Here is a 26,403-nt window from a genome sequence, read left to right as displayed (position 1 = left end):
TCAGCTGCACATTGACAAATTCATTCCTGGACACCAGTCTGTTTCACCTGTGAGTTAGTATGGTAAGATGGGTATTGAACTTATACCAATGTGTTTAGACTTTATGAAATGCTTGTCAGTTGCATATATTAATCTTACTATAATATCTTTATCACATGCTATAAGGTAATATTTAAGTTTTTGTTTTGTAATTGTAAAAAATGTTTGTCTTGAAACTGTCAGCCTGTCAGAAGGGATCATCTCCTGCTCATTAAGAAGGCTATAAAAACTAAATGGGCCGTTGTGGGACATCACAATACAAAGTCTTTGTTAATTACCCATTCACACCCATAAAGAGGCTATGTGCAAAAGAACTTGGCCCATCAGCTTCAATTCTGGAAGAATGAAATAAAGATAGGGGACAGGAACATTTTAATTCTCTTTTGCAGTTTGGATTCTGACAGGACTGGAGCTACAAAACAGAAGCAGAGATCCTCAGGGTCAACCTGGGTTAGCCCTAAAAGACATTCAGTGCTAGATTGCTCCAACTCTGATAGCTTTTGGAACCATAGACTATAATTTATTTGTGTATATATATTGCCTGCTTTAACCTATATATAACTCTCTCATTTCTTTGCCCTAGTTCAGGGGTCGGCAACCTTCAGCATGCGGCTCATCAGGGTAATCCACTGGTGCGCCACCGCTTCCAACATCTCCCATTGGCCGGGAACGGTGAGCCATGGTCACTGGGAGCTGCGGGGGACCGTGCCTGCAGACGGTCAACGTAAACAAAATGTCTCATGGCCCGCCAGCAGATTACCCTGATGGGCCGCATGTCAAAGGTTGCCAACCCCTGCCCTAGTTAATAAATCCTTAGTTAATTTACTGTAGGATTGCCTACAAGCATTGTCTTTGGTGTGAGATCTGAGGTACAAATTGAACTAAGTAAGTGACTGTTGTGTTGGGACTGGAAGAAACCTGAGTCTTTTGTGATCTTCAGTGTACAGCAATCAGCTGTCACTAAGTCCTGGGTGGCAAGATAGACTGGAATGCCCAAAGGGACTGTCTGGGAATCCATGGTAAGACTGTTATAGAGCTTCAGGAATTCGCATTACAGAACATACGACCCATTTGGGGTCTCTGCATTGCCTTTTTAACAGTGTGCCCTGAGTTTAGCGCTCATGGTAATGAACCTCTCTAGACAGCGTGACAGAATGAAAGTTATTATTGGATGTTCATCTCCCTCTCAGAAATGAATTGGTGATCTTTGTTAATTTCTTAGTGGATTCCTGTTCATATCACAAAAACAACTCCTAAGTGACTGTAAACTGAAGCTTTCATCATGTCAGCAGAGGCCACAACTTGAAGGGGTACAAAGAATAAAATTCCCTTCGGTTTCTACAGGTGTTTCCTTCAGGTCAAGATTAAGGCATGCTGGCAGGTCATTGTTGGGAAGCTTGTCCTACTGCTTCCTGTGCAGTAGACGTTCTGTCAGTTGGTAGAGGATTTGAATGGCTAAGTCTGGCTCCTTTCACGAGCACTGCGTTTAGTTTAAAAATTGTGTGTCCTTCTATATGTTTAGGGTGACAGAAGAACTTGGAGTGCTGTAATATCACCATAAAGGTGAGATAGGAAACATTCTCAAACCATTACGAATATATTTTATAATGGACTAGATTGCATACACTGTGAGTTATGGCTATGTTACAGCAATCTGGGGCCCTAACCTCAGTGGCTCATCTTCTATTGCTTTGCCCCTACCCCATGATCACACCTGCCCCCAGAGGTGGCATCTGACCACTTCCCCCCTCTCAGAGATTCTGGGACAACTGGGGTGAGGAGAAAGAAAGGGCAAATATTTATTACAGCTAGCAGGGTGTATCTGCTTGTGTGGGCTGAAACAGCTTCACTCTTCTCCTCCTCCTGCCACACACAGTCCTCTTTTGGGATGGTGGCATGAGAGTCCCCAGAGCAGTACATCTCAGAGTTAGCATCCCATTGAGATGTATGTTATACTTGACACCTCTTATAGCTATTGTTTCAGGTTAGCTGCTGCCTCAGGAAGATATCACCACATCAGATACTCTTGGTTCAGGTGTTCAAGCTTTACTTAGCAACCATGGGGGATAGATAAATGTAAGATGAGAGTCTAATGAAATCACATGACTCCAGGTGCTGAGGCCCTAGATAAGGGCTATAATGCCAATACCTTAATGGCCCTGCTTTGGATGTGCAGTAGTGCCTGCTGATGTATGGATTTAGTCCTGTAATTGCCTAGCTTGAAAATAATACATTATCCCTACCATTTCCTTTATTAATAGGAAATTATTAGTTCAAGAGGCAGCTGGTTGTAGTTTGGGCAAAGGCCATAAATTCTATTTATTCCCCATGTTGTACATTTGTAGTTAATTGACAAACAACTACGCAGTTAGAGATTATTACCTATAAGCATATTAGAGGTCTTTTGCCCTTCCTCCCCCACCTTGTTTAAATGTGTTTAATTATTCGCAACACTATTTGTTTATGTAGCACTCTTTGTACAGTATAGGAAGCCCATCTGGCAAAATTGGACATCCTCAGACACCTACAAAATTTCCAATTTTGATTCGCAGAGCTCCAATAAATGATTTATAATTAGTTCCCCAATTTCTTGTTATGACTGATCTCCCTCATAAGCACACACAGGCAATTCTGCAACTATGCCTTGCATTAATGTGAATAAATATTCCAGGAGGCTCAGATTATACACCTTTCACATAGTTTTCACGGTAGAGTTTTCTTGGCAAAAATGTAAAGCACACCACTCTTGATAATGCAATGAGTCATTCAAACCATGCTGCAATGTGATTTTTGAGGGGACACAATTTCACTTATGCAAGCAAGAGAAAGGGAAGTCAGTGAATGATGTCATAACAGTCCTGTAAAACCTAATCTCACACTCTGGCTCTGGGGACATGAGTCAAGATTTTAGCAGATACAGGTTTGTTGTAGGGCTGAGGGACAGCCAACTATCTGCAAGACTCCAAAATGATCCTAACCTCACACTAGAGATGGCCAAGTACATAGTCCTCCAAAGTTAATACATAAAGAAGCAGACTCTTCTCCGGAATAACTGATAGGAGCAAACCACTGTAGAATACATAGTTGTTGGGAGGAAAATACCTCAGGATGCCTAGAAACTATACCCACCTTGGCCAGTACAAACACAGAGATCTAGAGAGGGCTATGCTAACATGGAGTAAAGAAAAGGAATACATCGAGAGCATGAAAAAATGCCCAGAGTGTAGCTAACCACCTCGCAGTAAATGGCTTTATCCAGCAAGGGACACTTCATTCAGGAAATGTCTAAAAATGGGGACATTATGCAGCAGTTTGTTTCTGAACACATGGTAGCCACTGTCTTTCAAGAAAACAACCCAAAAGACACTGAGATTGTACACCGTAGAGTCATGGGAAATGACCAATCATCACAGTCACCTTGGAAAAGTATAAAATAGACTTTGAGATAGACACAGTTGCTGGGTGCCACTCTTTTGGAGGGTGTGACAGCGTTGGGACTCACCACTGCGGCGCCTCCTACTGGTCGTCTTGGGGAATCGGTTCAATTCAGTAGAGCGCCCCCTTCTGGTGGCGTCCCGCCTGTCGTCTCGCCTTTGGTTGGCGTGCGGATTCACGTTGCTCCCAACGCACAGCGTCCTCTTCTGGAACACTGTCCTCCGACAGTGTCCCTTTGTCCATTCGCACCCCCTTCCGGGGGCTGGATGACCCACAGTCCTATACCTTCAAGTCCGATCCCCACGGTCAAGGATCTGGTGTAGTTTCGGCTGGCCGCTCCCTGCGGCCAATAGCTGGGTGTACTGCCAAGGGGAACAAAGGGGGGGGGCGCCCAGGCCCGCCCACTACTCTGAGTCCCGGTCCAGAGGCCCTCTAGCGACAGCCTCGCTGTCCTCCTTCTCCTTCCTCCTCTGTCTGTCCCTCTGGACCGCTTCCCCAATGGCCCTCCTTCCCGCTAGGTCCTTTCCTACAAGGCCAGCCGCCTGGCAGGCTAAGGAGTAGGACCTTCTCCCGCTCTCCAAGGCTGGCCTGCACTGCGCTGTCCGTGGTGCTGGCTTCCCAGCTCTGGAGACAGACCTTCCCCTCTGAAGGCCTGGGACAGACTGACCGCTCTCTCCCTGGGCAGTCTTTTATATGGCTGAGCTGGGCCCTGATTGTCTGGCCCCAATCTGTTCTCTGATTGGCTCGCAACAAGCCCTTCTCTCACAGGCGCCCGGGCCTGCCGCAGCCCACACTCTCTGGGCGTGGGGCAGCCGCCCCACCACAGAGGGATGTAGACAAATTGGAATAAATCCAGAGGACAGCAATAAAAATAATACAAGGTTTAGAAAACCTGACCTATGAGGAAAGTTTAAAAAAAAATGGGCATGTTTAGCCTTGAGAAAAGAGGACTGATGGGGAACCTGATAAGTCTTCAAATATGTGAAGGGTCATTACATAGAGAATGGTGATCAATTGTTCTTCATGTCCACTGACGGTAGGGCAAGAAGTAATGGGCTTAATCTGCAGCAAGGGAGATTTAGGTTAGATATTAGGAAAAGCTTTTTAACTACGAGGTAGTTAAGCTGTGGAATAGGCTTCAAAGGAAGGTTGTGGAATCCCCGTCACTGGAGTTTCAGAACAGGTTCAACAAATACCTGCCAGGGATAGGCTATGTTTACTTGGTCCTGCCTTAGCACAGGGGGCTGGACTTAATGACTTCAAGGTCCCTTCCAGCGCTACATTTTTATAATTCTCAGGAATGGAGGACAGTGCGGGGATGTGTCAGGACATCTTGGTCCTACTTTGTTAGGGTGCCAGCAGGAATCATCTGTTTGAACAGGTGTCAGCTTATTATATCAGGTGACCCTCCCATATATCCTGATTGCTCCCCTGAGACAGAAGAACATCCTTCCTGCTCACATAAGAATTGCCAGCATGTTCTCCAGATCTTCTTCTTGCCAGGAAGTATCCAGCAAGAGAAAGATGGCCTTGTGCATGACTGGAGGATTACATAAGATCTTGAGAGTTCAAGCACGTCAAAGGACTAGCAGACAAATAGCTTAAAAGGGTAGAATAAATCCCCAACACAATTCTGTTTTGTGTGGATAGTTTATTCCTGTTATATGTTGTTGTTTAATGTAATGTAAAGCCTAGGTAAGAGTTATATCATCCTTCCCTTTTCAGGAAGGAGGATGTGGTATTAATTGTGAATGTTTACAATGACCACTAGGGGGGCAAAGAGCAAGGAGATAAGAGTCAGTATAAATAAGAAATATAGTCAGTCTTCCATTCATCCCAGTCATGGTGTGTTGGGTCTCTGCATTCTCTACACAAGGTCTCTCTCTACAAGAGGCAGTTAAGATCCCAAGCCTGCACTCACTGAGCTCCCAAAATTCTCACTGATGTCAAAATGAATGAAATGGTCCCAAGTGAGAGTGATTCTCTCAAAGAGGTAAACTAAAAGTTAATGCAACATTTGCTTTGTCTCCTTTGCTAAATCTCTCTAGTGATGTGCAAATACATTGTCTACCCTGAACCCAGATGGTCCTAGCCCTATTAGAAATTTCCTATTTCCAATAAGAAACCTAAAAACTGGCTAGCCCCACCCCATCCACCCATATCCTCAGAAGCAGGAAGGCAATTTTGTTGCTCAAGTATCAGAGGGATAGTCGTGTTAGTCTGGATCTGTAAACAGCAACAGAGTCCTGTGGCACCTTATAGACTAACAGATGTATTGGAGCATAAGCTTGCAATTTTGTTGCTGTTACACCAAGCCCAGTGAGGCTATCTAAATACCACAATAAAGTCTATGGAGCAGTTCAGGGCAATTCCATCTATATTCCCACTTCATGGTCCCTCAAGGGCACTCACTCTAGGCTCCTGGCTCCTCAGCTGTCACCTCTTTTGTCTCACCTTCCTGACCATGATGTTAAGGCTGCACAGCTCCTGGATTTACACTGTGAAATTCCCAGCAAGCCAACTGCCTACACAGGGCAGCATCTGCACTTGGCTTTCTCTCTAAAGACTAAGAACAGTGTAACTGCCCACAGTTAAAAGTTACCACACAGCTCTTTCTAAGCAAGCAAATTTAATCTTAAGGTGAAAGCACTGCACAGAAAACTTTAAAAAAACAAGAAGAGAACCTACACATGCTAAAAAGCTTATCAGAGGTCACCCTGATTCCAACCTCAGGCACCGGTAGGTGTCAGTCCTTCAAAACCCACAACTGGGCTTATCCTGTTGTTACAAGTATGTGACTGTCTCAGATTCTGAACCAGAACCCAGATTGTGCAGATCCGCCTGTTTCTATACAGCTCAGCCCTTTGATCTCCAACCCCCACGAACAGGTAATCAGCAGACAATTACCCTCTTCTCATGTTATACCTTCAAAAAGGCTGTTTTTGCATAACCAAATGTGGGAAATTTGCATTAACCTCTCCTTAGGTATTCCCCAGGAAATCCACTTCACACTTATTGTTCCAAAAGTCCATTCTTGTTTGGCCCAATTTCAATATAGTCCTTTGAACTCCCAGGCCTCGCATCACATCCCCCAATCCCCACACCTGAGAGGTTACATACAATCCCAGTGCACAACAATACATACATTTTGCATTTAATACAATAAGGTTTTCAAGGATGCTGCTGGAAATTGACATATCTGTCACACTATCTGTCTCTGTACTGCAACTGCTGGAGTCCCCAGAGACTACAGAAACTCTAGCTCAACCCTGGGTGAAGTTAATGGGAGTTTTGCCATTGACTTCCGTAGAATTAGCATTTCACCCCAGGAGTCCATCTGGATCAGCGTGGGGTACAACAACTTGTAGAAAAGCTATTAGCAAGGGCCAGGTACTGCCCTTATTCATGTGCAAACCCCATTGAAATTAAGTGTGCATTATTGGAAATCAAGTAGGAAATCAGTGAGAGCTGCAGTGGAAATCAGTGGTTCCCAACACCATAATTCAAGTTGGTTTACAAATTCCAGATTATTTAAATAGACTCCTTTATAATGTCAGAAGAATATTACTTCCCTGTGGCAGAAAATGCAGATTGGTGCCAGACATCTTTCCTACCAAGCTCACGGTGGAGTTGACACAATATGTAGAAACAGTGTACAGTATCTGCAAAATGGGAAGACACAATCATTATGAAAGTTTGTGAATGCAAAATAGAAAGGTTGCATTTCATTTCACTCTGGGGACAGTCATAAAAATATATGGGTTATGAATACAGCCCTCATGACAATAGCATCTCTATCACGAAGCAGTCTACACATTGAAATAAAAATCAGAGGCACCTTAGTATCTAAATGCAAACAAAGGCACATAATCTCAGTTGATCATTTGACTAGTGAGCAATGTCATTTCAGACAAAATAAGCAAAAGTGAAAATGAGACACTGACTTTGTGGATGGTTGATTAAATCTTTAGCGGATACAGTCAAAGGTAAGAGCACAGGTGGTAAATCAGCTTGCTCTAGGGTCAAATCAGAGAAAAGATACAATTAGAACGACAAGCATGCTGCCGCCAAGATGAGTCAGAGAGTGGAAAATTAAATGCCTGTTAGCAGATCCCTGACAGGCATTAACAATAAGCATACATTAAATAATTGCTGATTTGTTATTAAAACTGTTCTATGCAAATCTGTTGAGACAACATGGAAGTTCTCTTTGCGTATTTGTCTAGGTTTCTCCCTGTAGTATTTGGCCATGACTAATTTAGAAGTCACCAGACCTTTGACTCTTGGGTTCTTATGCTTCCAATTCTTGGTTGGGTATCTTTTCTCTTTTATATCTTGAGTAAATAAAGAATGTCTAGAAGTTACTTATTTTATTCACAATGACCAGTCCTTGTAATTCTTTCCAGACTTAGGCTCATAATTAGGGTGTCTCTTCAGCCCCATACACATAGGCTGTGTTTTGCTGCTTCTTCCTATGCAACATTCTAAAAATGCAACCTTTTCTTATATTCTGCTCTACATGCTAGTCTACATAGGTTCCTATGCTGCCCTCATCACCACAGTAGCTGAGCATCTTCCAACAGTGCATTAATTTGTATGCTTTAGTCAAACAAGTTATTGGGCTCAATATAGGGTTAACAGGATGAAATTTAGTAGCCTGGGATACACAGGAAGTCACGCTAGATGATCTAATGGTCCCTTCTGGCTTTAAACTATTAATCTGTGAATGAATTAAGCAACATGACTAACATCTGCCATGTGTGGTTCATTCTCTCTCTTATCATCTCCCCCATGGGGAGAACTCTGTCCCGCATAGTGGGTTTTGTGTTTGCTTGTTTCGTTTTTAATGTTTAGACTGCTGTGTATTTCCATTAGAAAAGGTGAGAGTCATGAAGTGTGCCTTGCACTTCGTATGGAAAGTGGTGAGGTTTGTGATGGTCTTTCATTCCTGTGGGAGTTTGTTCCACAGTCTTGGACTGACCCATCAAGAAAGTTCTGTCTCCTGCAGAGACAAGATTTATCCTTAGAAAGTTTCACTGTCAACTACAATCCTCATTCTAGAGCTTTAGGAAATGTTTTAGATATCTTGGGCTCAGACCATTTATCCTTTCCAATTAAGTATTGAGACCTTGAACTTGACTTAATATTCTATGGGAATCCACCATAGAGAATGGAGAACAGGTCTGATGTGCTATAGCATTCTATTTCTGTACTAGTTGGAGATTCCTAAAGGCTGATGGCTTCATGCCCAACTATATTGCACTGCAGTAGTCCAGACAATTGGTAACAGAGGCTTGTATAACTGAGATCAAGTCATAGTTCACCAGGATGAGAATCTCCTAGCCATCTGGAGATGGTAGAAAGCATTACTCACCAATGGTGCTATGTCAGAGCTTAGCAGCAAGAAGGAATCCAGGAGCACTCCTAAATTACAGACTGAATTGAACAATTGTGGGACTTTCAATCCAAGGAGACTGCCGCGTGACTGCAAACTATTCAAAGTGCTTTCCTCTGCCCACCAGCATAACCTTGTCTTGCATGAGTTTAGTTTCTCAGGTTTCTTCATTCATGAGCGGATCTCATTGAAGAAGTAGGCCATCTTCATCTATACACAGACTGCCAAGGAACTTGCTTAAGCCATTATCATCTCACACTTCAAACACTGTAATCCCCCTCTTGCCTTGACACTTTCAACTTCAGCCCTCTCAAGTTCATTCAATACGCTGCCGTTAGTATCATCTGTTTTTGATTTTTAACTATGACCTCTGTCTTCACCATTTACTTGTGCCCCTACCCCATCAGAGCTAGATTCTGTCAGAAGCTATGATGGGGATGGTCAGGCATAGTGGTCAGAGCCACAGCAGTCAGGCCTCGGGGATGGAGCAATGGGCCAGAGCTGGAATCAGGAGTCCAGAGCAGGGTTGGAGCAAGGCTGGAGTGAGAGCAAGGCTGGAGCAGGACTCTATGAACAGGGCTAGAGAGACAGCAAGGGTAGAGCAGGCTAAGGCTTGGGGAATCTGTTACCACCATCAGACAGGAAGAGTTCCAAGCCCTGGAGTGACATTGAGCTGCTGTTTCTCCTGTTGGGTTTATATACCAGCCTTGGGAATCACCAGAGCAGTTCTTGGTTTGCAGATTGGCTGGAACCCAGAACAGGAGCGACTCATCATTTTACAGATTCCTGGAGTGATGTTCAGCCAGACCTTCACTCTGCCACTGATGTCAGCCTTTATCACCCATTAGTCAGCACCCAAGCACCTTTGAGCCTTTTTCTATGCTACTTCTGATGTGTCGGAAAAATTCCTTTTCAAAATACATAAAGCCACTGTCTTGCTCATCTTCAAATCCCTCCTTAAGTCTTCCTGCTTCCATAATACCCACAAACTGATGCTATAACTGTTCAGATTGATAAACTAAACAGTAATAAGTCACCAGGACCAGATGGTATTCACCCAAGAGTTCTGAAGGAACTCAAATGTGAAATTGCAGAACTACTAACTGTAGTCTGTAACCTATCATTTAAATTAGCTTCTGTACCAAATGACTGGAGGACAGCTAATGTGACACCTATTTTTAAAAAGGGCTTCAGAGGTGATACTGGCAATTACAGGCTGGTAAGCCTGACTTCAGTACAAGGCAAACTGACTGAAACTATAGTAAAGAACAAAATTGTCACAAATATAGATGAACATAATTTGTTGGAGAAGAGTCAACATGGTTTTTGTAAAGGGAATTCATGCCTCACCAATCTACTAGTATCCACTGAGGGGGTCAACAAGCATGTGGACAAGGGAGATCCAGTGGATATAGTGTATGTAAATTTTCAGAAAGCCTCTCTCACCAAAGGCTCTTAAGCAAAGTAAGCTTTCATGGTATAAGAGGGAAGGTCTTCTCATGGATTGGTAACTGGTTAAAAGATAGGAAACAAAGGGTAGGAATAAATGATCAGTTTTCAGAATGGAGAGGGGTAAATAGTGGTGTCCCCCAGGGGTTTGTACTGGGCCAAGTCCTATTCAACATATTCATAAATGACCTGGAAAAAGGGATAAACAGTGTGGTGGCAAAATTTTCAGATGTTACAAAACTACTCAAGATAGTTAAGTCCCAGGCAGACTGTGAAGAGCTAACAAAAGGATCTCTCAAAACTGGGTGACTGGGCAACAAAATGGCAAATAAAATTCAATGTTGATAAATGCAAAGTAATGCACATTGGAAAGCATAATCCCAACTATACATATAAAATGATGGGGTCTAAATTAGCTGTTACCACTCAAGAAAGAGATCTTGGAGTCGTGGATAGTTCTCTGAAAACATCCACTCAACATGCAGCGTCAGTCAAAAAAGTGAACAGAATGTTGGGAATAATTAAGAAAAGGATAGATAATAAGACAGAAAATATCATATTGCCTCTATATAAAGACACGGTATGCCCACATCTTGAATACTGTGTGCAGATGTGGTCGCCCCATCTCAAAAAAGATATATGGGAATTGGAAAAGGGCAACAAGAATGATTAGGGGTATGGAATAGCTTCCATATGAGGAGACATTAATAAAACTGGGACTTTTCAGCTTGAAAAAGAGAAGACTAAGGGGGATATAACAGAGGTTTATAAAATCATGACTTGTGTAGAGAAAGTAAATAAGGAAGTGTTATTTACTCCTTCTCATAACACAAGAACTAGGGGTCACCAAATGAAATTAATAGGCAGCAGATTTAAAACAAACAAAAGGAAGTATTTTTTTCACACAACACACAGTCAACCTGTGGAACTCCTTGCCAGAGGATGTTGTGAAGGCCAAGACTATAACAGGGTTCAAAAAAGAACTAGATAAGTTCATGGAGGATAGGTCCATCAATGGCTATTAGCCAGGAAGTATAGGGATGGTATCCCTTGACTCTGTTTGCCAGAAGCTGGGAATGGGCGACAGGAGATGGATCTCTTGAGGATCATCTGTTCTGTTCATTCCCTCTGGGGCACCTGGCATTGGCCACTGTTGGAAGACAGGATACTGGGCTAGATGGACCTTTGGTCTGACCCGGTATGGTCATTCTTACATAAGAACTTATGCTCTTATGTTCTTATATGACAATAATAAGTCAGGCGAAAAGCTGAAACTACCAATTATTATGCAAATTATGCTTATTTTACTGTTTCCACCCCTTCTCAGCCCATCATTTTGTCTGTTTCTTCCACATGTTGCTTTTTGCCATAATCCTAGGTTGCATGGGAATGTGTTTTTCATAATTGGTTTGCACATTTCCTAGCAAAATGGGTGCTGGGGACCCTAGACCTCACTATATAAAATAAAATAAACAACATCATCATCTAGGAAAATTAATTTTAGGTTGAGAATAGCTCTTTGAAATATCCTAACACCATATGAGCCTCTTTCCACAATGTGACCCAAACAAAAGGTTGATATACAGTATCAGCTCAGCCAAAGAATTACACACTTCACTGTGAGAAGTCCTTGTGGGCATAAGCTTTTGTGCGCTAAACCCCACTTCATCAGATGCATGGAGTGGAAAATACAGTAGGCAGGTATAAATACTGTGACAGACCCAGACCAGTGGGGTACAGGAGTCTGGTAGAGGGCAAATATACTGGTCACTGGATGAGTAGTTTTCTGTTCCCTGAGTGACCAGAGCAGGGGCTGCACTAGAGTAATCAGGAACCTGCTAGAACCAGTTAAGGCAGGCAGGCTAATTAGGACACCTGGAGCCAACTAAGAAGAAGCTGCTAGAATCAATTAAGGCAGGCTAATCAGGGCACCTGGGTTTTAAAAAGGAGCTCACTTCAGTTTGTGGTGCAAGTGTGAGGAGCTGGGAGCAAGAGGCGCAAGGAGCTGAGAGTGAGAGGGTGTGCTGCTGGAGGACTGAGGAGCACTAGCGTTATCAGACACCAGGAGGAAGGTCCTGTGGTGAGAATAAGGAAGGTGTTTGGAGGAGGCCATGGCGAAGTAGCCCAGGGAGTTGTAGCTGTCATGCAGCTGTTGCAGGAGGCACTATAGACAGCTGCAGTCCACAGGGCCCTGTGCTGGAACCCGGAGTAGAGGGCGGGCCCAGGTTCCCCCCAAACCTCCCAATTGACCTGGACTGTGGGTTCTTCCAGAGGGGAAGGTCTCTGGGCTGTTCCCCAACCTACATAGTGAATCTCTGAGGCACGAAAATCCGCCAATAAGCGCAGGACCCACCAAGATAGAGGAGGAACTTTGTCACAATACACAGTACATGAAAAGATGGGAGTTGCCTTACCAAGTGGGGGGGGGGGTCAGTGCTAACGAGCCAATTCAATTAAGATGGGAGTGGGCTATTCTCAACAGTTGACAAGAAGGGGTGAATACCAAGGGAGGAAAAATCACTTTTGTAGTACTAATGAGGCCAATGTAATCAAGGTGGCCCATTTAAAACAGTTGACAAGAAGGTGTGAGTATCAGCAGGGAGAAATTACTTTTTGTAGTGACCCATCCACTCCCAGTCTTTATTCAGGCCTAATTTGATGGTGTCCAGTTTGCAAATTAATTTCCAGTTCTGCAGTTTCTGTTTGGAGTCTGTTTTTGAAGTTTTTTTGTTGAAGAATGGCCACTTTTAAGTCTGTTATTGAGTGTCCAGAGAGGTTGAAGTGTTCTCCTACTGGTTTTTGAATGTTATAATTCTTGATGTCTGATTTGTGTCCATTTATTCTTTTGCGTAGAGATTGTCCGGTTTGGCCAATGTACATGGCAGAGGGGCATTGCTGGCACATGATGGCATGTATCACATTGGTAGATGTGCAGGTGAATGAGCCCCTGATGGTGTGGCTGATGTGGTTAGGTCCTATGATGGTGTCCCTTGAATAGATATTTGGGCAGAGTTGGCAACAGGGTTTGTTGCAGGGATTGGTTCCTGGGTTAGTGTTTTTGTTGTGTGGTGTGTGGTTGCTGGTGAGTATTTGCTTCAGGTTGGGCTACCACTCTGAAACCTGACACTTCACTGTGTTAACTTTAGAATACGTATTGTTTTCAGCAGCAGAACTGCAAAGTCTATTTACCACTCATTTTAAAGTTACTGGTCCTGTGTCCTGAATTAAAATTAAAGCTGGGATTTTCTAAGGCTGTTATGCACTCAGCTCCCCTTGAACGTCAATGGGGAGTGGGAGCGTAACTCCCTTAGGCCCTTTTGAAAATCCCATCTATGTGTTTGGATTTCTAACTTTGCTTTTCAGGTGTAGGAGATACAAGCCGAGCCTTAGGGGTCCTTCCAATGTAAGGCAACTCTTTTTCATGTCAAAACAAAAGCTATTAGTAGTCCGAGATAAGGGTAAATGTGTCAGCTAACCAAGAAAATGCTAGCAAACTAATAAATATTCATAAATAAACTTGAACTAGACAATGCAGAGATCCTCCTAAGAATGTGTAATAGTCTTAATCCAGAGAGTTGGAGTAATTAACAGATAAAAGAGAAAGTTCATTAAATGAATATACAGTGTCATGAAGTCAGAACTGTGCATTGATCACTGTTAACTTATGGGTTCTTCCCTAGCCAGGAAATTCTGACACCACATTTATCACTATTTCTATTTTTAGATTTTTAATTAGCAGATCATCAGGCCTTACCCCATTAACTTAACTTCTGTGAAAACATTATTTCTAGAGATAATAGCTAGGTTAAAATAATCACCACTCCCAATTTCTTAAACTGCGGAGGAATACAAGTTTCTGGCCTTTATGACATGAAACCATATTTTGTACTGGACCCGTTTGACCTTGATGCAGTGGCATGTCTTTTTTTATTTTCTGAAGAATTTTTTCCCCACATTTCTCTTTCTGAATTCATTAACCTCAGGCTATGCACACTTTCAATGATAACTGCATCACTTTTCTAATTAATCTTAAACACCTTTTTTCTAACTGTTTGCAAAACTGTTTTAGGCTATAGTTCAGCAACAAGAAAAAAAGTGTACCGTGATGTATTTCTGATTCTGCTTGCTGTATATTCATATCTATAGTATTTTAAATGGATAATCTTTAAAGTCTTTTTGTAAGATAAATCAGCGTTTCCAAGAGTTACAAATGCACCAAGTAAAGATATATTTACATTTCTGTTTGCTGAACTATCAGCTTAAGAAACTAATAGGAAGCAGTCAATTGACAAACCAATGAAGCAAGTCTTGTGCAGCTGTTTCCTCCAACTTGAAGTGCTTAGGTTACTGCTGACATCATTTAAAGTTATGTTCCATCACTAGTGATGGATAGGAGTTTGTATTATACCATATTGTTTCAAGACTGGATAATTATCCTCATAATGTACATATTTTTAACATAGTGTTTAAGGTTTAAGGGTTTCCTGTTGCAGAATCTCTGGTTAAATCATCCTAATGTGATTCTATTCCCCTGCCTAATAAATTCAGCAACAATGAAAATATCCAGGTAGCCGCAATTAAAACTGCAGAATGGCAAGGGAATTAGGTGGCTGAACAATATTTGCACCTCTGGCTGTTGTCTCCAATTAAAATTCCTATCAAATGAAAGAACTGATTAGTCTCTTCAAGCGGAGAGGCTTGCATCTTGCAAGCAGTCTAAATAATTTACACTGGAGCTTTCAACGCATTTCAAATGCTGTCATCACTGCCTGGTGAAACAGTTTATGGCATCCTAAGCCTTGCTTTCATTAGATGCACTGCTTTTGCAATCAATGGCATGCTGAAAGTTCAGAACACAATCTAAGAAGGTCATAGTTATGCCACTGAAAATAGCTTGTGAAAAGGTCAGCTAATTATTTTTGAATTTTATGATGTGTATTGCTTGGGTCTGATATGTAGTTGTGTATGTGCAATCTAATTAAGCACTAATGCTAGCTTTGTAATGAAAACTTCCATTTTCCAACCGAAGATCTATTTTTCTCATTTCAGACATCTTTGATTAAAAAAAGAAAAGCGCACAGGACTAAGTCCTGATGAATGCGCCATGTCTGAAGCTCATCATTACATTATTAAAGTCGTGCAACGGATGACAAAGTGAATTTAGGAGAAAATATCATTTGCTATAATTATGCTGAAGGGTTTTAATTTAGATAATGACACATTAATTTGAAAAAAAAAATCACAGGCTTGCTTCCAGAAGATGAAGTGGAGCTTGAGAATCCAGATCTTCGGCACAAAGTTTGCAACAGGGAGAAAGGGCCATGTACTGATTTCTAATATACATATTTTCATTTTCAATTATCTTTGAACAATGGAATCTGTCAGTATCCCCATGAAGAAGTAAGGGGCCTGATTCTGATACTGATGTAAATCAAGAGTAGATCCAATGTCTAGAATGTTTATATGGAAAGTTAACTCTCTTGAAAATCTGGTCCCAATTGTGGGCCCTGAGTATCTTTGAAAATCTGACCTTTAGTGTGTATTTTGAGTCCCATATCTTTGTCTATTCACAGGGAAATACCAAGTGTCTCTCTTTTCAAATATACTCTTTCTTGCACTGTATCCTTGTTCTTGGAAGTACCAGTAACCAAGGGAATGAATCATACCACAGTATGGCAGCTTGGCAGGTACATGGACATTACCTGGACATTTAAGAGTGCTGGGTCATACAGTACTCTGTCTTTAACAGCCTGCTCCTGTAGAACTCAATGGCAACACTTCTACTGACTTCAGTACAAGCAAGAGAGATTTCCAGGGAGCCATGTCATCCCTTTGCTTGTATTTTCCAATGCCTCACCATAACTTCAACGATCATTTAATTTGCTTTTGTTTGGGTGTGTAGGCTTGCTTTCATTCAGACTTACCTATTTGTATAAATTAAAGATATTTTATATGAGCATTTACAGTCCAGTTCTTCAAAAATGCAACAATGGAACATTTTATTCCTTTCATTGCTAGCCATCCATCTCTCTAGAAAAGCCTGTTCGTTTTAAATAGCTATTTAAAACTCATTTTGAAGGTGCCTATATACGGGATGTATATGTGCATTGAACTGCAGTGACAGGTTGTGCAGTATTTTAACTATTTTTTAGAGAGAAAGAAAGACACCACTCTGGCACAAATAGAGACATTCAAGAACAGAACTAAGTGACCTGTACATTTTCATGTTTTAATTATTTATGTTGAAGTTTCATTTAATATATCATTTTGTTTTGAATTTTAAAAATAAGAATTTTTCCTTCTTGCTAAGTAGACCTTGTATACCTTTTGTTTGTTTCTGCCAGAAGCTATCGTAGATCGAGTTATGTGTAGGTAGATGATTAGCTGACCCTTGCCCACTAATCCTGGAGTGATAATAAGGCAAATATTAATAAGAGGGAGAGGAAATAAATCAGACAATGCTTTCCTTTTGAAAAGGAAAAATATTACCAGTCAATGCATCACCAGCCAGTTGGAAACATCATTATAAAAGCATAGAAAAATCCCAGATGTATACAGTCTGGCCTTGAACCTAGTAATGGTGAGGAAGGCCTCTGTTGTAAGTAGAGATATGTAAAACAATTCTTAACTCTGCTGAAATTGGCCTGAATAACCACAATTTCTAGGGTTCTTATAGACCAGTGATACTCAGACCTCATTGGTTCAGGAGTCAAATTAGTGATCAACATTTCCCAAAAGAGCCACCGTAGTGTGAATTCATTGTTTCATTTACTATAATACTATGTATTCAACAACTCTTTATGAGCAAGGAAATGTGATCATAGTAAAAGCATTCTGATTGGTTAATAATTTTGATGGGTTAATAATGAAATCACACAGTGCTTTAATATTATGTGCTGCAAAGAGCCACTTGCAGCTCACAAGCCTCAGTCTGAGTATCACTGTTCTAGACAAACACTTTTATTGTTCATACCACAAAAACTTCAGTCAGATTTTATTGGCAGAAAATGGTCACTGTGACTAGGGTGATATTTTTGTGTGAAAATGCTGAAATTCATGAGGATGGAACAGCAGTGTGTTTCACCATTTAAAGCTGTGTATGCTGGATACAAGAGCCCCAAGTTTCACGCTGAGCATTTGCAACAATATCACTCTCTGCACAGGATGAGGAAAGGGAAAAAATGGCAGTTTTACAAAGATTGCCTTGCAAGTTCAGTTAGCCATAAGGACTGATGTTTAGGCTAATGCTAATATGAACTGAGGACTGGATTGTGGCTTTGGCTTCTCAGAAGCTTAAAGGGGAATAAGGAACCCACTTATGGCAAGTGGAAGAGTAGCTTTTTTTAGTGATACATTTTTATATTTATTGATAGGAATTTAGTTAATAAGTTATGTAATATTGGAAGACTGTTAGATCAAGTGTTTCTTTATCAGAAGTCAGGGTTCTCAAGAACTAGCTAGGAAACAGAAAACAAAAACAGAGTTAAATAGTCTATTTTCATCATGGCAAAAAGTTAGCAGCAGGTCCCAGGTTATTTAATATTTATATTAATGATCCGGAAGTAGTGTAGAAGTAGCAATATTTGTAGCTGGCATGAAGTTAGTCAGGACCAGAGAACTTCAGATTAATGTACACAAGCTAAGGTGAATGGACAAGACAATGCCAAATGAAATTCAATGCCAATAAATACAAAAGTAATGCACATTGGAGCGGGGAAAATTAAGCCATTCTTACATCTTACAGAGTTCTAAATTAACTACATTGACTCTAGAAAGGGACTTTGGCATCACTATAGACAGACCAATGAAAAGCTGCACACAACAGAGATTGTGGACAAAAAGCTAACAAGATGTTAGGATGCAGAAGGAAATATTTATTATTACTACATCATTCTTGTGCTGATGTTGGCATGAAGGACAGAAACTAGTCTTTGCCATCCTGTAATTAGCTGCTTCTGCCATCTGCTCTGTGGTGTTGAGATCAACTGTTCTGCCCTCCCTGCTATGGGTTTTACTTCAAGGTTTTCCTTGTTTCCTCACATCAGTTGGTTTCCACTTGACAACGCTGTGTCGGAGTGTGTGCATTGGCATCCAGAGCACATGCCCCAGATGTGTCCAACACTTCCTTCTAATTCTAATGGAAACAAACTGCTTGTTGGTGATTGTTCAGATCTTTGTGAGTGATAAATTCTCTTCATCCAATACCCAGAATCGTTCATAGAAAACTAGATGTTTTGAAAATAAGTGCCTGACATTTTAATAGATCTCTGGTTCTCACAGCTGTAGGTTAACACTGAGATTACATTTGATACAAAAATTCTCAGTTTTATTTTGATGCTGTATATCTTTGATTTCCATATGTGGCTGAGTTTAGTGAATGCTGTGGATGCCTTTCCTATCCTTGATGTTACTTCTTTCTTGAGGTCTCTGTTGGCTTGTATTGTGCTGCCCAGGTAAATGAACTGTTCTACTTTCTTGATGCTTTTGCCTTTTAATATGGTGTTACTGCTTGATGTCTGGTTTTCAGAGATGTTTGTTTTCATATAACTGATTTTGAGCCCTGCTTGGCCTGCTGTTTTTGACATAGTGTCTGTCTTTGTTGTTAGCTTTTCAGGGGTGTCGCTCTGGGGCATGATATCATCAGCAAAATCTAGATCAGTGATGGGAAACCTGACAGGCCCATGCAGCCTGTCAGGGTAATCCGCTGGCGGGCTGCGAGACAGTTTGTTTACATTGACCCATCCACAGGCACGGCTGCCCGCAGCTCCCAGTGGCCATGGTTCCCCGTTCCCGGCCAATGGGAGCTGCGGGTGGCCGTGCCTGCGGACAGTCAATGTAAACAAACTGTCTCATGGCCCGCCACTGGATTACCCTGATGTGCCGTGTATGGCCTGCAGGCCGCAGGTTGCCCATCACTGGTCTAGATCTTCTAGGAAATTGCAATCTGCCCATCTGATGCTAGTGTTTGTGTTTCTAATATATTTCTTCATTCTCTAGTCTGTGGCAATGCCAAAAAACAGTGGCGATAGAATGCAGCTCTCTTTCACACCAGTAAAAGAGTCTGGTTGCTCATCCTTACAGTGCACTTTGCATCCCTATACATAATCTTGATGATGTTGACAGCTTTATCTGGAATTCCATAAGACTGAAAAATATTTCCTGGGTCAGGAGGGGATTCTTTTTCCTAGACTGCATTGAACAGCTCTGCCAGTTTCGTTAGTATGGTAGCATCAAGTACACCATTTCTGCTGTAATTTGATCATCTCCCACCACTTTGTTGTATATCAGCTTCTTGACTGCAACTTGTATTTCTGATGTCTCCATTGGACAGAGGTTGATATCAAGCTGATAAGGTTTGCATATTTCAGCAAACTCAGGTGCTGAGGTAGGGCTGTGTTTGTTAAGGACATCTTTGAAACGCTCTGCCCATCTGTTATTCTTTTCTACCTCAGTAAGCATGGCACTTTTTAACTGGTCCATTTTCTGTTTTGAAGCTTCCACACAGGTTTTTAGTCACTTTAACCTCTCTGTGGTTTCCTTTCACAGCAGCAACTTCAGCTGCTAGGTCTTCAACACAAGGAAAGATAAATGGAGATATGTTGCTTTTCACTGTTTTATCCGCTTTCTTGTACTCCTCCTTTGCTTTTTCCAATATTTCATTGGGCTTAGCATTCAGAAGTTTTCCTTTCAGTGTTTACTCTTCCTCAATAGGACACCACATCTCTTTGCTTATCCAGTTCCTGCTCTGTCTATGATGATATCCAACTGTGACGGCTGCAACTTGAATCACAATGTCTCTAAGCACGGCCCATTTTTCTTGAGGTCCAGTCAGTCTCTCAACTTCCTTCGCCTCTGGCCATGCATAAAGTCTGTTCCTTGATTCAAGTTGGAACTTCTCGCAGTAGCCTTTTGTTTTCAGTTGATTTTTGTTTGTTTGTTTGTTTTTGCTGCTTTCTGTGTTAAGTTGATCTTTCTCGGTTTTATTTTCAGTTTGGCAATGCAAATATTGTGGTCACTGCTGACATCTGCTGCTTGATATGCCCTTGTGTCTTGGATAGATGACCTATATCTCAAGCTGATGCAGATGTGATTGATCTGTTTGTTTATTTATTTATTTATTTATTGCCATCTGGTGAATTCCATGTTTATGTATATATTTATGAGGGAGCAGAAAGCTTGCAAGAGCAAGGTTGGACAACAAGCACAGTTCAATGAATCTCTCCGCATTTTGGTTGATGATTCCCATTGCTCTTTCCATTCCTTGGTTGTCATGTCCTACGTTAGTATTAAAGTCATCCATCACAAGGAGTAAATCATGTTTTGGTATGCTATCCACCACATTTTGGAGGCAATAGTAGAATTCATCTTCATCCTTGTCACTATTGTCCTCTGTCGAAGAACAGCACTGTCTGATTGACATCTTTAGGAATCTGGCATATATTGGTGGATAGGCTCCCAGTGATTTTCCCACAGAATCTGTCAGAATGAGCACTACTCCCTTGGAGTGTATGTTGTCACTATGACCTGGCTAGTTGGGATGTTTCTTCTCTTGCTTGAAGTTCTTTTCTGCACCTCTCAGTTTGCTCTCACTGCTGCCCCATATTTCAAGTCTATAGCTGTCCATGATGATTTGTGAGATCTTCGATGTTTGAAATGTTCTCATATTTCAATATCAACTTTTAAGTTTTTTCATGCTGCTAACATCAAACTTTTTGGGATCCTGGCTTTCAGAGACCAGCTTTCACCAGGAACCTTCTTTCAGCATGAGGAGTCAGCAATATTCCCTACTGAGCAGCCATTTTTATCGGAATGGTAGCCTGGTTCTGTTTCTATAACCAATGAGGTTTTGTTTGTTTGTACGAGGGTAGGTCAGCCTTGTGCTCAACCTTCCCCACTTTATCCAGGCCTGGGATTGACAGTCACATCAAAGTGCAGCTGGTGGGTTAATAAGGATTTGGAATGTGATTAATACAAAGAATATTATAATATTTTGATGTAAATCAATGGTGTGGCCTCATGTTATTGCAGTGCTGTTGATCTCATCTCAAAAAAGGATATTGCAGAACTACATGGGGTTCAGAGAAAGGTGACAAATGATCGAAGGCCTAGAAAAATCTCTCATATGAAGAAAGGTTGAAAAGATTTGGGTTTTTTACATTAGAAAGAGGAAGAGGGAACATGAAAAAGTATATAAAATAATAAATAGTATAGAGAAGGGAGATGGGGACTTTTGTTCTCCCAGTCTCAGAACACAAGAAAAAGTGGACATTCAGTTAAATTCAAAGGTGGGAAATTCAAAACCGATAAAAGGAAATATAGTTTCAGACAATGCATAATTAGACTGTAGAATTAATTGCTACAGGAAGTTGCTGAGGAAAAGAACTTAACAAATTCAATATTTACATAGACATTAAGATATCCAGAGTTATCATAATTAATGATTAACAAATTTTGGAAGGGATATTAAACCTTTTGCTTCGAGATTTAAGATAATCTCTATTAGAGGTCATGAGGTGACCTAATCAGAGGCAGGTTATCCCACATGTGCTTACATGGGGTTTCTTACATCTTCCTCTGAAGCATCTGGTACTGCCCACTATGAGAGACAGGATATTCGACTACATGGATCTTGGGTCTTAATTCCTATGGCAATCTGTATGTTCCTAAATTCAGACGACAGATACAGATATAATCCATCAAGTCATACCACCCTAGAGTTCTGAGAAAGTAAATCATGCAAAATACATTGAGTTTTGTGTAGGTATAAACCTCTGTTAGAAATTCCTGCATGTCATACCAATTTTTTGTTGTCCATAGACTTGGTGAAGTGGGATAGCTAAATTCTGCTTTCAGTTCCAAGAGTAAAAATCCACGGTGAACAGAGTACATAGTGTACAGAATCCAACAGTGTACATAGGAGGAGAATTTTGCCTGGGAGACTGAGGCACAAATTATCATACTGGCTTGCAAATCCCATAGTGTGTACACACCACGTGTGCATGAAGGATATGCATGTGTAAGTGATTGTACACAGCCATTTGAAAATGTTTTTATTTCCCTCTATTATCAAACCTATTGGTAAGTAGGCAATATATATCTTCCCAAACCAAAAAGTGGGTCTAATCCTTATACCGATTCTATATAAATGCTACTTCACTCATGGGACCATATTTATTTCCTATTTTTAAAAAGTGCCTAGAGGGTAGTAGTTTCTGAACAGTGGGAAAGCTTGCAAAAACAGCAGAAAGCTGTAGCAGGTCTATTAAATTGCATTGTTTGTGCCCTAAGGGACCTGCAAAACCCTAAAGGACCTTCACAAGTTGTTAGAGTACATTTACCTGCACTTTGGTTTTCAATCAACTGATTTGTTGTGTTTCAGCTGCCACCATTGAGCCTACTGTATGCCAGAAAGGCTTACGTAGTGTCACATATGCTGTTCTTTTGTATAATGTAATCACAGTGGCTGACCTGAACTTTATAGTCCACCTTATTCCAAAATGATTTCTGAATTGATTTGTATGTTGAAAAACTAACAAGACCCATGTTTTCAGAAGGACCAATAATTGAATAAGGAAGTATTCCACTGTAATTAGTTTGACAAAGGTTATAAAACTATTGAATAGATTTTCAAAGTGCTGTGGCATTTTCATTGTGGGCGTTGATCTGAAGCCCATTAAAGTCAATGTAAAAACTCCCATTGGCTTCAGTGGGCCTTGAATTGGGCCCTGAGTGATTTGCATCAGCTCAAATGGGAGTCATATAGCTAAAACACTGTACCTTACTTTCAATATTTACCTGTCCAGAATCAATACTGGAGTGAATGAAGATCTTCTGGAACCTTAGAGACAGTCAGGGAGTAGGTAAAGTTCTTTTGGTTCAGTGGATCTTCAATAGAAAGTCAGATAGTGTATGTGAGTGACTTTACCTTTCCTCATATATACCCCAAATTGCTAAGTAGTTATCACAACTATTTAATATTAGTAATAGAAAATTGTGAACATCACTCTCAAGTTTTGAAATTTTTACAGCAGCAACTCTTTCCCTCTTTCAGGGTTCTCCTTTTACACTGAAAGTTATGATAGTGAAAATGATCAAAATAAATGCATGAGTGAAGCAGGGGATTCACAAGATCAAATAATGAAAATCATAATACTTGGAATTTTATATAGAGCACTTTTCATTGAAAGGTCAATGCAGACTAAGATAGGATATATTTTCCTTCATTGAAATTCTTGTTTAATGACCAAGACAAAAAGAAATATGAGGTTGACTTCTACAAGATATGGGAGCATATTTATCCACATTATACAAGGAATCTACAAAAGTTTTACTGGAGATTTTTTACTTTTCTGTCTTTGTTTCTTAGTTGAATAAAATGATAAATAAAGCAGAACTATTAGATGAAAACTGAGATTTTCAAAGGAGCCAAAGGGAGTTAGGCAACCAAATCCCATTGACATTCAGTGGAAGTTGGGTGCCTAACCCGCATAAGTGCCTTTGAAAATCCCAGTCACCACATGCTTAGTGAAAGAACAACATTATACGGCTATTGCAAAATGTAACTAAGGAAATAATTGCCAAAAATGCAAAGATGCGGGGGGAAAAAGCTTTCCCTAATATCCAAAATGTGGGTATATTCAGATACCAAGGTCTCAGCTGGGCCCATATTTGGAAGAAGTCTAGGTCTGAATATCACTAGACTTTGGAAACATTTGAATGGGGAATCATACTTTGCTTAATCGTCTCTCCCTGCTTTGAACTTTACATATCAATGAGCACAGAAACATAACCAGCAAGAACAATGAGAAAGTACAGAATGTTCTGTACCACATAAGTAAACATTCTATCATTACAAAAGTAATGTGTAAGATTTAGGCTGGGTACTTGTGGAAGTTTAACACAGTTTTCTATAAAGATAACTTTTCTACAAAGTTCCATTGAAACTCGCAGTGCATTCTGAACAACAAGAGGTCCTTTCATAATGTTTACCAGACCAAGGCCGCTTTTGTGTACATTTTTTGTATGATCTAAGCTAAAAGCACACAGAGGAAAAAAATACTCCCAAAAAATAAAAAGGCACAAAAAATAAATGAAAAACAAGAAGCAGGCAAATATAGATGGGGGTAGATCTGTCAAATAGATTTCTTTGAGATGGTTCTGGCTCCACACAGCTGTTAAATATGATTTTTGACTGTGCTCAAGCAGCATGACACCACAAGCTGCTTCCGAGAGCAGGAAAGCTTTCCTCTGACCCACGCTTGATTTCTTTTGCCTGGAAATGGACCCAAAATGCTTCATATCTGGGAAGGGGCCAAGAACTAACCTGATGAAGGATATTAACATAGTATGGAAAAGTTATGGCTTATTTCCAAGAAAATTATTGTCTGCAGGGATTTTTTTCTGGGGAAACCAGCAGGGATTGTTGAAATCTTGGCCCTCTTTCTTCTTTTTTTAACTCAATTTAAGATGCAAAGAAAAGTTAGTTCTTCAATTTCTGTAGTTTCGTAGAAAAATTAGATGACTTTCTTCATGTTATCTCTAACATATATAATACTATAAAAGGATCTATATCTAACAACTGTATAGAACAGCTATGGATATACTATATATATATATATATATATATATATATATATATATATATATATATATATATATATATATATATATTGATGCCTGCTGATGTCAGAAAGTGAGATTCTGTTACTTTTACTCATGTTTGATAGTCCACAAATAGTCTTCCTGAACAGAATGGGGCTCTTTGTGGTTTAAGATGCTAGAGAATATGCCCCACACCCCCGCAAAAGGCATATAGAAAGGGTGAGAGGGAGTTAAAATATGTTTTCACTGATGTTGCTTAAAGGGAACATTAAAAATTAAGACATTAACTTAGACTTTAAAAGATTGTAATTACAAATATTAAATTGTTAAAAAGTAGGAATTATAAAGTATACTTTGTAAACAACGACATATGGCCTCACTGTGAATACAAGACTGAATTAATACCTGAGGCTCTGCTGACATTCATAAACCTCTCATGGTTTATGACTACAGCTGAGATCTTGAGTGAAATACAGACTTGTGTTTACTCCAGGGCCATCTATTATCCTCCATGTTATTCAAATGTATTCTAGTGTTTCTCTCTTCATGCTTTGCCTTGGAATATTTTTTTCTTCACCCAGTCATTAATACAATTCTGTAACTTTTTTCCTTAGCACAGGGTCCTCAAGTTTTTCATGAGGTGAACTACAACTTAATGGAGTGATAGTCTTGTGGACACCTCCTTTCCTATTCACAGTTACATGGATCACATCCCCGCCCCATTCACGGTCACACAACAACATCCATCCCCATGACAACAATAGCAATAAATACTGGCAAAGTATTTAATGTATTTTTAGCTGTCTTTTAATTCAGTTTGGCAGCTGGAAACAAGGGGAGGCAACACTGTGTGACCAGTCAGCTCTGCACAGGCTAACAGTGCTCCATGGACCACCTCTGCTTTATTAGTACTTTATCGAGATACCTCATGAAAAGGATGGATACATAAAATCATCTGGAAATGGGTCTAACATAGGTAGCACAAAATATTACCATGTAAGGGGTCCTTAGGGACTCATAATCCTGACATGTGCATGGTGCATATCAGAAAGTAAGCGAACAGGTGGAAAAAAAGAGGTTCAGATACCAGACAAGGATTACTCTACAATGCTGTGTGTTAGGGGGCTGGAAAGCAATGCTTGTGGGTTTCTCATAGTCTTCTGGGTGTTGTGTTAAAAATGAAAATGACTCTTTGAGGCATGGTCAGGACCAAATCCCTTCTGCCTGATACTCCCTTCAGAAGCAGCACAGCGAGGGACTGATTCAAAGCCCATTGAAGTTATTGGGAGTCTTTCCATTGACTTTAATGGGCTTTGGAATCAGGCCCAAATTGGGGAAAGAGCAAGCTGGCACAGTCAGCAGTAAGTGTTCATTTTCCACTCGGTGGAATTGTCATTATTTATTACTTAGCACTAATAACATTTTCAGAGTTGTGCGAGACACAAGAATCAAGTCCAGGACCCAAATAACTTACAAGAGACAGA

This window comes from Emys orbicularis, chromosome 2, assembly GCF_028017835.1.
Source record: "Emys orbicularis isolate rEmyOrb1 chromosome 2, rEmyOrb1.hap1, whole genome shotgun sequence".
Lineage (NCBI taxonomy): Eukaryota > Metazoa > Chordata > Testudines > Emydidae > Emys > Emys orbicularis.
The sequence above is the reverse complement of the archived record's forward strand: the minus strand, read 5'-3'. Positions refer to the sequence as shown.